The sequence below is a fragment of the Elaeis guineensis genome, chromosome 5 (genome assembly GCF_000442705.2).
Source record: "Elaeis guineensis isolate ETL-2024a chromosome 5, EG11, whole genome shotgun sequence".
Classification (NCBI taxonomy): Eukaryota; Viridiplantae; Streptophyta; class Magnoliopsida; order Arecales; family Arecaceae; genus Elaeis; species Elaeis guineensis.
The window spans coordinates 33,383,144-33,395,770 of record NC_025997.2 but is presented as its reverse complement, the minus strand read 5'-3'; positions in this window follow the sequence as shown (position 1 = coordinate 33,395,770).

Sequence of the window (12,627 nt, the reverse complement as noted above, 5' to 3'; positions counted from 1 at the left end):
CCCAGGCTAGAAGCTCAACGGACAGAGTCCCTCAGGGAGTCCCAAGGGGGCAACCCCAGCTCTAAGGTCGGGCATCAGACATAGAAGTACCTCTCCTTCCAATTGTGGATAGAAGAGGGGGCACCCTTCAGCAACCCTTTTCTATCGAACTGGGGGGAGAAGTACCACCAGTTCTTGGCCGAAGGGTGATGCTTGAAGGTATAGAAATTCCTAAACAAAGAAAAGATTGGCCAAACTTCAGCTAAACTACAGAGGGAAAGAAATCCTATTAGAAACCTAAAGGAGTTCGGCGCTACAGAAACTAGAGAAATATTCAAAAAACGAAAAAGAGTGACGACAAAAGGGGGAAGTGAAAGTCGAAGCCCGGCGTGGAAAGCTTCCTGATACAAGCAGAAGCGGCCAGGAGGAGGGGCACTAGCCCGATCAGTGGGCCCAGGAAGCTCAAACTCATACTCCGGAGGAACCCCGTACTGAATCTTGATCAGCGAGAATTCATCCGAAGTCAGAGTGCTAGGAATGGTGTCTGGTACAAAGATCGGATGAGGTTCATCTACAGAACTAGGATTTTGTGGGACTGGGACGGATGAACTCCTAGAACTACTAGAGAAGGAAGTGTTGGAGGACATTATGAATCAAGCGAAAATCCTAAAAAATTCCAAAAAAAGGGAAAAAATAAGAAACAAGGCGCTCGTAGAAAACCGAAAAGGCGGAATGCAAAGGAGGAAAAATGAAACAATAGCAAGAAAAAAAAGGGAGGTTCTGGAACTAACCTAAGCTGGTCCGAGAGATGCAGAGATGCAGTGATGGGGGTTGATCCGAAGAACACCTAAGGCCGAGAGGGACGCTGGAGGAGGATAAAACTCTCGGGAAGAAGAAGGGACCGAAGAAACTCTCAGGCAAAGTGAAATCCTTGAAGGAGGGGGGCGGGTTTAAATAGACAACATGGTTCGACGCAATAATGATTATAGATCTCCTCTGGCCGATCTACAATCGTCGCGTGTTCCACTCACCATGGCAGGCGGCTGAAGGCAGCTGACAACTGACAGAATCATTATTGTGCCGTACCTGGAGTAATGCTTCAGCAAAAATTTTGAAAAAATCTTTTTGAATCACCTCGATTTGAAAAGACTCCAGCACCAGTGTGCCAAACGCCAAAATATCTAGAAACAATCGAATACGGAAATCGAGGGAGGTAACTTCGATTGTGAAAATTTCTCTGTACTTCCTTCATTCAAAATCTGAACTCGAAAGTAGGGGGACTGGTGTTGGATATTGTTGGGTATAAAATAATCCCAACCGAAGTTCGTAAGAGGCCGATCCTCTCGGGGCTCTTCCGGCTTCCGATCTTGTGCGGTGTCTTTCTGAACTCCTCCGACTGTCCGAGCTTCCATAATACCATCCAGACTCTCCCAGTAGTCGACCTTCCACAATGTCCTTCAGGTTCCTCCAATGGACGAACTTCTATCATGCCATCCGGACTTCTACAATAATGAGTTCCTCCATTCATCTACCGGACTGCTCCAAATACTCTCTAGGCTTCACTATCAGCCAATTTTCTACAGTGATCGACTAGTCTTTGAATCTCTTCCAGACTTCTTTCGGCCATGATCGACTTTACTCCGAACTTCTTTCAGACTTCGTCAATGACCGAGCTTCTCCAGCAGCAGGACTTCTACAGTAATCAGACTCCATCCAAGTTTCTACGGTGGTTGACCACCTTTCGAATTTCATCCGAGCTCCTACAAGAGCCGGACTTCATCTGAACTTCTACAGCGGATGGATCCCAGATAAACTTCTACAACGGACGGGTTCCACGGCAATCGGTGTTCGTCCGAACTTCTACAGCAAGCGGCCTCCTTCCGAACTCCTGCAAGAATCGGACTACGTCTGAACTTCTACAATAGAATTGAATTCAAGACTCCTCCAGCGGACGAACTTCCACAATGCCTTCCGAATTCCACTATCGGTCGACCTTCTGCTGGATTCCTCGTGAAACCGGATCTCTCCAGCGGACAGTCTTCAGACGAGCTTCTACATCAGACAAATTCCAGACGGAATCCTCTAGCAATCAGACTCCTGTCGGACTTCTCTAATAGAAAGTCTCCTTTCGAGCTTCTACAGCAGATGACTTCTACCTGCAGCATCAGTGCTCAAGGCACCCGACAACAGTGGACTCGTCAACAACCTCGAAAACATCCGAGCTTCTCTTAGATTGCTGAGATAGAGAGCCATTCCGCTCCATCAGACATCCCAGCCGAGCTTCAGCCGTCCAGTCCGAACTTTCTGGCAAGTCACGACAGTCCGAACTCCACGCGGCCCCACCACTCTCTGGTAAGTCACGACAACGGACACCACTCCACTCTCTGTAACAGATTCCACGCGGTCCCACCACTCTCTGACAAGTCACGACAATGGACACCACTTCACTCTCCGTAACAAACTCCACGTGTCTCTGAACGGCCCACAACCAGGCAGTTACGGACATCACTGTCAAGCGGTTATGCTCCTCCATCTATAAAAGAGATCCTCCCAGATACGTTCTCCTCTAAGCTCTAAACTCTATCTCGAAACTCTGCTAAAATTTCATTCGAATGCTCTATTTCTGTTGAAGCAGAGTACTGACTTGAGCATCGGAGGATCTTGTCGGAGCACCTCCAACTCCGGTTTAGACTTTTCTTGCAGGTCCCGACGGCAGTCGCGATCTCCTCGACTCCAGCTTCTCCGACATCGGTGGAATTCTGTACCAACATCGGTATTATAAAAATTTAAAAAAAAATATCAATATTTCTTGGATATCTTCATCATCATCAATTGAAACTAAGATATATTTACTCTTCATTAACTGTCCTGATAAATTAAGAGATCTCCATCTCAATTTAATTTCATATTTTTCTCTATCTATAGGAATACCACTATATAGATAGTTCAATAACTCTTAACGTGATAATGATGAAGGCAACCTAATCATTCAGCTTACAGACTGACTGTACTGCACACTATTTTTATCATTTTTTATTGTGCTATCATAATACAATAGTAGATGAATCCAAGCACTGGTCATTTTCTCAAAAAATTCTATGACAATATCAAAATCAAAATATTTAGTATTAATAATTATTTTAATATAATGGCTTACATAATAAATGCATCCTATCATCAACTAATAGGTAAAGATAGGTCATATCCCATTCAGAAATTATATTAATTCTATAGATAATTATAGTAATCAAACGATACGTAATAAGAATAAAAAAAAAAATTCGACAGTATTTTCTCTTAGTTTTTCCCATACAGCTGAAGATGTGTGGGGAGAACTAAAGAAAAATGCTGTTCAAATTTTTTTTTGAATCTTCTGTATATCGTTTGATTACTATAATTAGCTATAGAATTGATTATAATTTTTAAACTATCCAAACTGGATAGTCAATTGATCAATGTATATAATTCTCCCATCCGTATAAAAATATATAAATGTACGGATGTCATAGAATATGTATATTAATCAAGAGATAGATTTATGATTTTATGCAATGTAATATATTTAAATTTTTTAAATTAACCATCTACCACATTATCGAGTAGCATTGCAAATGGCTCGGACTGTATCGGGCACTATCCCTAATCGAGTCTGGTCCAAAAATTCTTTTCGAACTTCAAATTAGGCTTAGGCCCGACGATTTTAGAAAAAATCATATCCAGATCTATTTTCAATAATATAACAAATAACATTAACACATTAACAGATACATTAAATTAACAAGTACATTAGTTGAAAAGAAGAGATGATGAAAAGAGCCCAAGAGGAGAGAGAGAGAAGGAAGAGGTGCGTGGGGTGGGGGGTGGGTTTGGGCAGCGGGGGAGGGGCGTTGGATGGGAAGACAGGGCCATGGGGTGGGAGGGGTGCGATGTTGGATTGGAGGGGAAGGGGGCGTCAGGCGGGGAGGAGGGGGGCGGCCCAGTGGGCAGGTGGGCAGGGAGAGAGAGAAGGAAGAAAGGGCCCAATGGGGGGGAGGGAGAGAGAAGGAAGAGGGGTGTGGGGCGGGGGGCGGTCGGATGGGAGGAGGAGGGAGCGTCGGGTGGCCGGCCGGTCGGACAGAGGAAGAGAGAAGGAAGAGAGGGCCAGTGCAGGGGGGTTGGCACGGGGGAGGAAGAGGAGAAGAGGGGGAGGGGAGAGAGAAGGAAGAGGGGCGGGGGGGGAGGGGGGCATTGGATGGGAGGGGGAGTGGACATTGGACGGGCGACCAGCAGGGCAGAGGGAGAGAGAAGGAAAAGAGGGCCGTTGGGGGGGGGTGGGGGAGGAAGAGGGGGAGAGAGAAGGAAGAGAGGGCCATGGGGGGAAGAGGGGGAGGGCACGGTGGCTTACCGGAAGAGATCGGCGTTGTCGGAAAGAAGGAGGCGGCATGGGAAGAAGGAGCACTATATATATATAACGATATAAACGTCATTTTGAATAGTATTTTTATAAGCATCATTCAGAATGGTATTTTTAAAAATATCATTTTGGATGGTATTTTTGTACTAAATTTTTTCCACGGTTCCATGTAGGCTGGGGTGCTTACTGACTAGATCGAATAAACGCCATTTAGAATGATATTTTCTCAATAGAAAATATCATTTCAAATTGTATTTTTTTCTTTTGCATTAGTTGCATAAAAAGTTAAAATCTGCATCAAATGAGCAAAAAAGTTTTTTTAAAAAAATCAGTATGGTAAATGACTCAGGTTTGGACAGCCGACCAGCGGGGCATAGAATATGGCTAGGATTTTGTGTTGGATATTTATAAGAAAGGTTCCAAAATATTTAAATATATTATTAATTAACTTAAAAATAAAAAATAATTTTATTAAAAAAATAAAGTCAATTATATTTATTGAATAATACATAAAAAAATTGAATTTTTAAGATAAATTTTAGAATCCATGTAGGAATATTTAAATTCATTATATGATCTTAAAAAAACATCCAAAGATCAGTACAAATAAAGTTTAGGACCTATATTCAAATGTATAGAAATATTTAAATTTATCATATATGATCCGAAAAATATCCAAATATCAACATAAATAAAGTTGATAGTTTCTATTATATAAATTTACAATATATATACAGACACACATACATGCATACATATACATACATACTTGGCTTAGAAAATTAATGTTTGGAAAAATAATGTTAAAATTATGGATTATATTTATTGATTGATTTTAAGGTTTAATATTTAATAATAAATAATCTATTTATGGGCTTGGGTCGGTTCCAGATATATTGGGCTGGATCAGTTTAATATTATACTAGAGATTGGGCTCAAAAAAAATCAATGACTAAAGTTGGATTAAAATATGAAGTTTGTTTATTTTTTTGAATTAGGTTTGGTATATTGTTGGTTCAACTAGGATTGGTTTAGAGTTGGGTTGGTAATATTTCAAGTATTTGATGATATTTCATTATGTCCATACACAAAAAAATTTAAATTATTTAATAATTTTTTAGGAGGTAAAATTTAATTATAGGAGAAGTTTAAAATCAATTGATATTAGGGATGGCAATATATCAAATATGGATCGGATCGGCCAATATCTATACTTACTTCGTAATTAAAAACCACATGTCTATATCCGCCCCAAATCCACCTCAGGTCGGGTCGTGTTAAGTAGAGATTTAGATCGGATAGATATGCCAAGTTATGAAACTTATTATATAAATATTATAAAATAATTATAATTTTGAAAAAAAAATTTAGATTAAATTTATTTTAGGTCAGATTTGGGGCGGGGCATACTATTATCCATGCTCATCCCGAATCCGTTTCAGATATTTTTTTTTCTAGAATCCATATCAACCTTAGATTCTAATTGGATTGAATAAAATTCATCCCATTCTGATCGAACCAGGTTAGATACTCGATGGGCCAGCTACAATTACCATTTCCATTTGGCATCTTCTATAGCTAGTGACATAAAATATGTTATAATTGCAAAGCTGTAGTAAACATTTATAATAATATTTTTTGTGTAATCAATACGATAAAAATAATCATCCCCTATACCATGGTAAAATTTCAATACATTTTTTAATGCCATAGTTTATTTACTAAAAATAAATATATTTCTATTAAAAAACTTTAATATATCTATTGTCTCAAGATATAAATTAAGCTATTGATGAAATAGGGACAATGATCTTTATAATTTTTAGAAAATTAGCTAAGCAACTATTTAGTGTCCCGGTGCTTTATCTTGTAATAGACACAAAATATGATAGGTTTAGTCTACCGGTCTTTGTAAGAAATATCTTTAATGGCATTTACGTATTTCAAATTATATAAGATTTACAGAGTTTCAACAGGAGCATGTATGATTTTAAGATCACCCAACATATTTTGAGTAAGTGAATTTGGACTTAATAATTGTCAAAAAATTCAGACTCCGAATCTTCTTTATCTCAGATTCAACAAAAATTTATTATTTCAACTATTAAAAATCTGATTCATACCAAATTTTTCAAAAAAAATCCTCCTAAAATATTGCCGAAGAAACCGGTAACATACCTAAATTATTAATTTTTTTTTATTAAAGATAATTTAATTTTAAATACTATAACTTATTTTTTTCAATTATTTTGATTCATATGTTTCTATAGACCCTTCTAAGATCAGTAGTACTTTAAGAAATATTTTGATATTCATATTTCCAATTTAAATTTGAAGAGGCAATGAAACATGAAGATTAGCATAAATGTTAGTTTCTTAGTTACTAAAAATATTATATATTATATGATATAAAAAATTTATATGTTAATAAAATATTTATAATTTTTCTTTAGACTTCAACTAAATCCCATCATGAAGCGTAGGTTACACACTCGTATAATATAATACATAGAGACAGGTTGGGGGGCACGTGTGTGGCGCACTGGGAGAGCCGGTGGTGTTTTCCGAGGTCAATAATGGGATGCTCACAAATATCAGTGTAGGCTGGGCTAAAATTTAGCCTGTGGGTGGCCTAAATTTTTTTGTGCAGATCTAAAAATGTTTGCTCAAGGTCGGGCCAATTTTGTTGAGGTCTGCCTACTGTTCAGGTTATATCTTTTGATCTTATCAACCGTCGGATCGTATTTTGTGAAGCTTTTAAAGCACAACAAACTTTTTGCTTCCATCCACTGCAAGTCATGAAGCTAAACTTATGCTTTGAAAGATGTATAAAGCAAGATCCAACAATTAATGTGCTATAAAATAATCAATCATACAAACCGATCTTCTAACAAAGAGGAGAAAAAGTCTACGATAAATTTGTTTGCATATTTTTCTTTTTTTTATTCCCCCCACCTCTATCCACATGTGATCTAATCACTGCACGTAATAATTGAATAATTATATGATATTTATCTAAACTATTCAAATATTTTTAAAATTTATTTATTTTTATTTTTTTAGCATTTTACGTATGCATGACGATGACGTCTGAATAAAAAAAAAAAGAGATTAAAAAAAAAAGAAGAGGGGGGGAGGGTGGAGTCCTCCATGTGCGCCAATCACCGTCCGTTATGCGAATGGGCTTATCATAAATTTTCTCTAAAAAAGATACTATATTCGATTCAATGGGAAGCACGCTCATGAGTAGATTTTGAATTCTATTTAGAGTGAGGCATACGATGAGTGATTTGAAGGATTGTAGATGCAGTTAGGATTAGTCTGTGAAAAAAAGTGAGTAGAGAGAGAGTTGATAATTTGGTTTTGTGTTTTGTTTCTCGCAAGTAGTAGCTACATCAACTATAGAGATAAAAATTAAAAATTGAAAGTGCAAGAAATAGAGCTGCGTGAACTGGGGATCGAAGATTGGCACATTTCAAATCCAATGTATAAAAATTGAGTCAAATCGGTTACTATTTGTACCTGATTAGATTGAATTTATGATTTATTTTAAATTATTGAACTTTTCAAATCAATTTTTTCAAATACAAGTCATAAGAAGCATGTATGAACTGATCCTTTAATTATATTGTAAAGGTATCATGCAACAATATTACAACTAAACAGCATACAGACGTTGTTAGCAGCCCATTTAACAAGAGATTTGATAGTCAAACAAATATAGAACATAATCAATGATAATATTTGATGATCACTCACATAAATATTTTTGATGTAAACTCTTGTACCTGTTAAAATTTAAGGATGTTTTTAAATCTTTTCTGAACATTATGTTACTCGTGTAATGGCCATTAATATCCCCGAATATCAAGGTGAAGATCGTTTCATGGCGCAAAAACAACCAGTATGATGAGGTAAACCAGAATTTAAGTTGGATTTGGCATCTCAAGACTACTCTTTCAGTTAGATGTTTTGGTGGAAAGTGCGTTGGGGTCATCTTCCATGCAAAACCGTTCTTCACCCATTAGGCATGCTCCGGCACCAAGCCACTACTCGCGAGCTTTGCCAACTTAACATCGAAGACATTGACCGTTGCCTTCACACGTGCCTTCGACCTCTAGAAGTCTGGAGCTGAATTAAAAGGAAATACCTAGAGACTCTTCCATTCAAATTCAAATGTGAGTAGGAGCTTATTGATATTTCATCAAATCGGGTGGTCACTGAACATTATAAAAGACTCGTCATTTGGAATTCTGCTAAAAAAACCTCTTCAAAATCTTCAGCTTCATTTGTGCCAAAGTCAAAGCTTCAAGCAGCCTAGATGCGATTAACTATTGCATTCACTAACTTGGGCTTAAATGAATCTTGAAGGTGATTCCCTAATGGTTACCTTTTTTTAAATGGAATTCGATGGTACTTCCAAGTCGAACAGCAATCAACCGCCTCTACTGTAACTTTATCCACTGTTGGCTAATATTTTTCATTACACATTAACCTTACAATGCTTTATCATCTCTATAACGCCTCCAACCCAAGTTCACGAGCGGGTAAGAATGGCAACAGATAGGGTACCCGCAAAAGATGCCCTATCCATAACCGAACCCATCTAAAATCTTACTACCCAAATCTGATTATAAAATTAATAAAAAATCCCAAACCAATCCTATTTAAAATTTATATACCCTTGGTACCCAATTCTGCCTGATCCTGTAAATATCAGATAATATTAAAATCTAGAAGCAGTGATTGCTATGGATCATCAAGACAATAAATCAAAAAAAAGAAGGCAATGCTTCAATGCCTATGGACGCGATGGATTCCTTTTTGACCGAACAAGAAATAAATATCAAATATCTAAAGAAAAAAATGAAAAATGAAAGATTTCTGTTAGCATGGATCATAATAAATACATATTTGTAAGATAGAACGATGGAAATATGTTAGACAAACTCACTTAATCTATAGATTTGATTTATATTCATATTATCATGAGAATAGAACTCCATGAATCGAAACTTTTGTAGTTGAAGAAGAATCCTTTCGATCGAAAATCTCCAAACCCTATAAAATATCATGCTTCTACCAAGATTAAGCTCTCAAAACCTCAAGAGAGCAACTCACACTACCACAACTCGCACAAAATCCCGTATGCTCAAGAAAAAACCCCAGCCAGAACCTAAGAAATCCCTCCAATCTCCCTCAGGTGCTGTCCTTCCCCATAGATCTCCCAAAAAAAGAACAAAATAGAAAAAAAAATAAAAAGAAAAAAAATGATCAATCTATGTGGGAAAAAGGTCCTACGTTTTAATTTTTTCCATCTTTCCTTTGATTTCATTGATTTTTGTATGTTTTCCCTCGATATTTCCTGTGTTTTCCATCCTCAACAAACTCAAACAGGTGGGAGGCTTGGAGCGGCAGAATAGAATTTGGAGCCTATGATGATGTTTAGGGTTTTGTGTTGGTATTTAAATATAAACTAAGGTATTGTAGCAACCAATATAATAAAGGACCTGAATTATGCATTATTGGTTAATCTTAATTATATACCATAAACTATCTCAAATCAAAATTCAATTTTTAAATTTTGAATTCAAATTGTGTAATCCTTTCTTTATTTTTTTTCTACTTTTCTCCAATCAAATTCAAATTCAAATTTTGAATTTGAATGGAGAAAAGTAGAAGAAAAATAAAGAAAGGATTACAGCGACAATTTGAATTCAAAAAATTGAATTTTGAATTGAGATATTTTATGGTATGTTATTAGATAAATAAAATTTATTTTCATGATTAGTGATGGAAGACAAACCAACATGAGATGTACACAAACCTTATCCGTTGCCAACTTGAACACTATCAAAACCAATATTTGGATAAAATAGATAACTTATTGTGATCAGTGGTGATATGGTGAGTAGCACCAGTGTTAGAATACCAAGTATTCATATGATGATAGCAATCGATGGCAATGTATCCAATCATATTGCAAATTTGATAGGTTGGTCGAATAGATTGTGAAGAGCAACCATGTGAAGAAAAAAAAAATGAACATGCTCATTAGGAGATGGTAAGATGCCATCACTTGAGGGTTAATTGGGTCGTCAGCTATTATTATGATGCCAATTATTCTCACGGTAAGTAGAACCATGACCTCAATTGAATGCTTTTATAGGTCATGAGGTAATAAATGCAGTTGTAGATTGTATGGAGGCATCTTTTATTAGACTAATTTTCTAACAGATTAATAAAGTATGTAGTTCTTCAAGGAGGACATCTTTCTAACGATCCACGCATAGCTAACTTGTCAGTAAGAACTGTGAATTACGGGAGATAATCTTGCATAGAGGATGATTCCTTTTTAATATGATGAAGTTACTATTTCATATTCATGATATATGAGAAGGAGCAAGGGATGCAAAGCAATGAAAAAGAGCATCCCAAGCTTGCTTGACTAAGATGACTCCAACTATATAAGGAATAGTTGAATATAATAATATAGCATTGATCTAAGAAAGGAGCATCAGATCATATTCATATCATGAAGCATAGGTTGGATGTGTTGGAGAAGGTGGTGGAAGCGAGCCATTAATGAAGGGCATAAGCTTATGTCCCCATAAAATTGATTCAAATAAAGACTTTCAAAGAAGATAGTTATTGTCATCAAGCTTGATTAGGATTAGATTTGAGATATTGGAGATAGAAAAATGCCATCAAGTTTGACTAGGATTAGATTTAAGATATTGGAGATGACCGGGGAGATAGTAAGAGAGGATTCGAGTTTGGATGAATAAGTTCCAACTCCTAGATGCTTGCTTAAGTCCATAAATAGACCTACTCAGCTTGCACACTTTCGACTCATCTATAGATGTGAGCCTTTCAGAATGTATCATATACATCTCTTCTTCCGACTCTCCACTAAGAAAAGCAGTTTTGACATCTATTTGTTAGATTTTATAATCTAAGTGCGCAGCGATAGCAAGTATAATCCGGATGGACTTAAGTATTGCCACAGGAGAGAACGTCTCATCATAGTTAATACCATAACACTGACGGTAACTTTTGACAATTAGACAGACTTTATAGGTCTCTACCTTCCCATCCACTCCTCTTTTTCTCTTGAAAATCTATTTACACCCTATAAATTTTATCCCTTTAGACGGATCAACTAGTGTCTATACACCATTGATCTCCATAGACTCCATTTCAGACTCATGATCTCAAGCCATTTTTGAGAGTTGGGCCTTTGCATGACTTTCATATAGGTGATCGGATCCTCATCGTTCTCATCAAGTTCGATGGGATCACCATCCTGGATAAAAAATTATAGTTTATGTCCGACTGACGTGGTACTCTACCAGATCTCTTTAATGGCGCCTCTACTAGCTCCGAATTTAATTCTCTAATTAAATCTAATTCTGTATGTGTTGGTCCTTCTATCTCTTGAACTTCATCAAGTTCAATTTTACAGACATTAGCTCCTTCTCCAAGAAACTTTTTTTTCAAAAGGACTGTCCTACTGCTAATAAATATCTTTTACTCTGCAGTGAAATAGAAGTAGTATCCTTTAATTTTCTTTGGATACCCTATGAACAAGCATTTATCGGACTTAGGTCTAAATTTATCTGTCTTTAAATGCTTGACATAAGCCGGACATCTCCAGACCCTAAGATGTGAGAGCATCGGCTTACGTCCAGTCCATATCTCATACGAAATTTTATCGACAGACTTGTTTGGCATCTTATTCAAAATGTATTAAGCAGTTTCTAGAGCATATCCTCAAAAAGAGATTGGCAGACTCATAAAGCCTATCATGGATCGGATCATGTCTAATAATGTTCGATTTCTCCTTTCAAACATTCCATTATATTGTGGTGTTTCAAGAGGGATCTACTATGAGAGAATCTCATTCTCTTTCAGATATATCAGAAAGTCACTGATGAGGTATTCACCTTCTTGATCTGACCGAAGAGTCTTAATATTCTTTCCAATGTATTTCTCTACTTCAGTACGGAATCGTTTGAACATTTCAAATGATTTTGACTTATACTTCATAAAATAGACATACTCATACCTCGATAGGTCGTCTATAAACATAATGAAGTAGTAGTATCCTCCTCTAGCACTACTATTCATAGGTCCGTATACATCAGTATATATTAGACTTAGGACATCGTTGGCTCTTTTACCTTTTTCTTTAAAAGGTGACTGAGTCATCTTATTAAGTAGATAGGATTTGTAGGTTGGTAATGATTTACAAT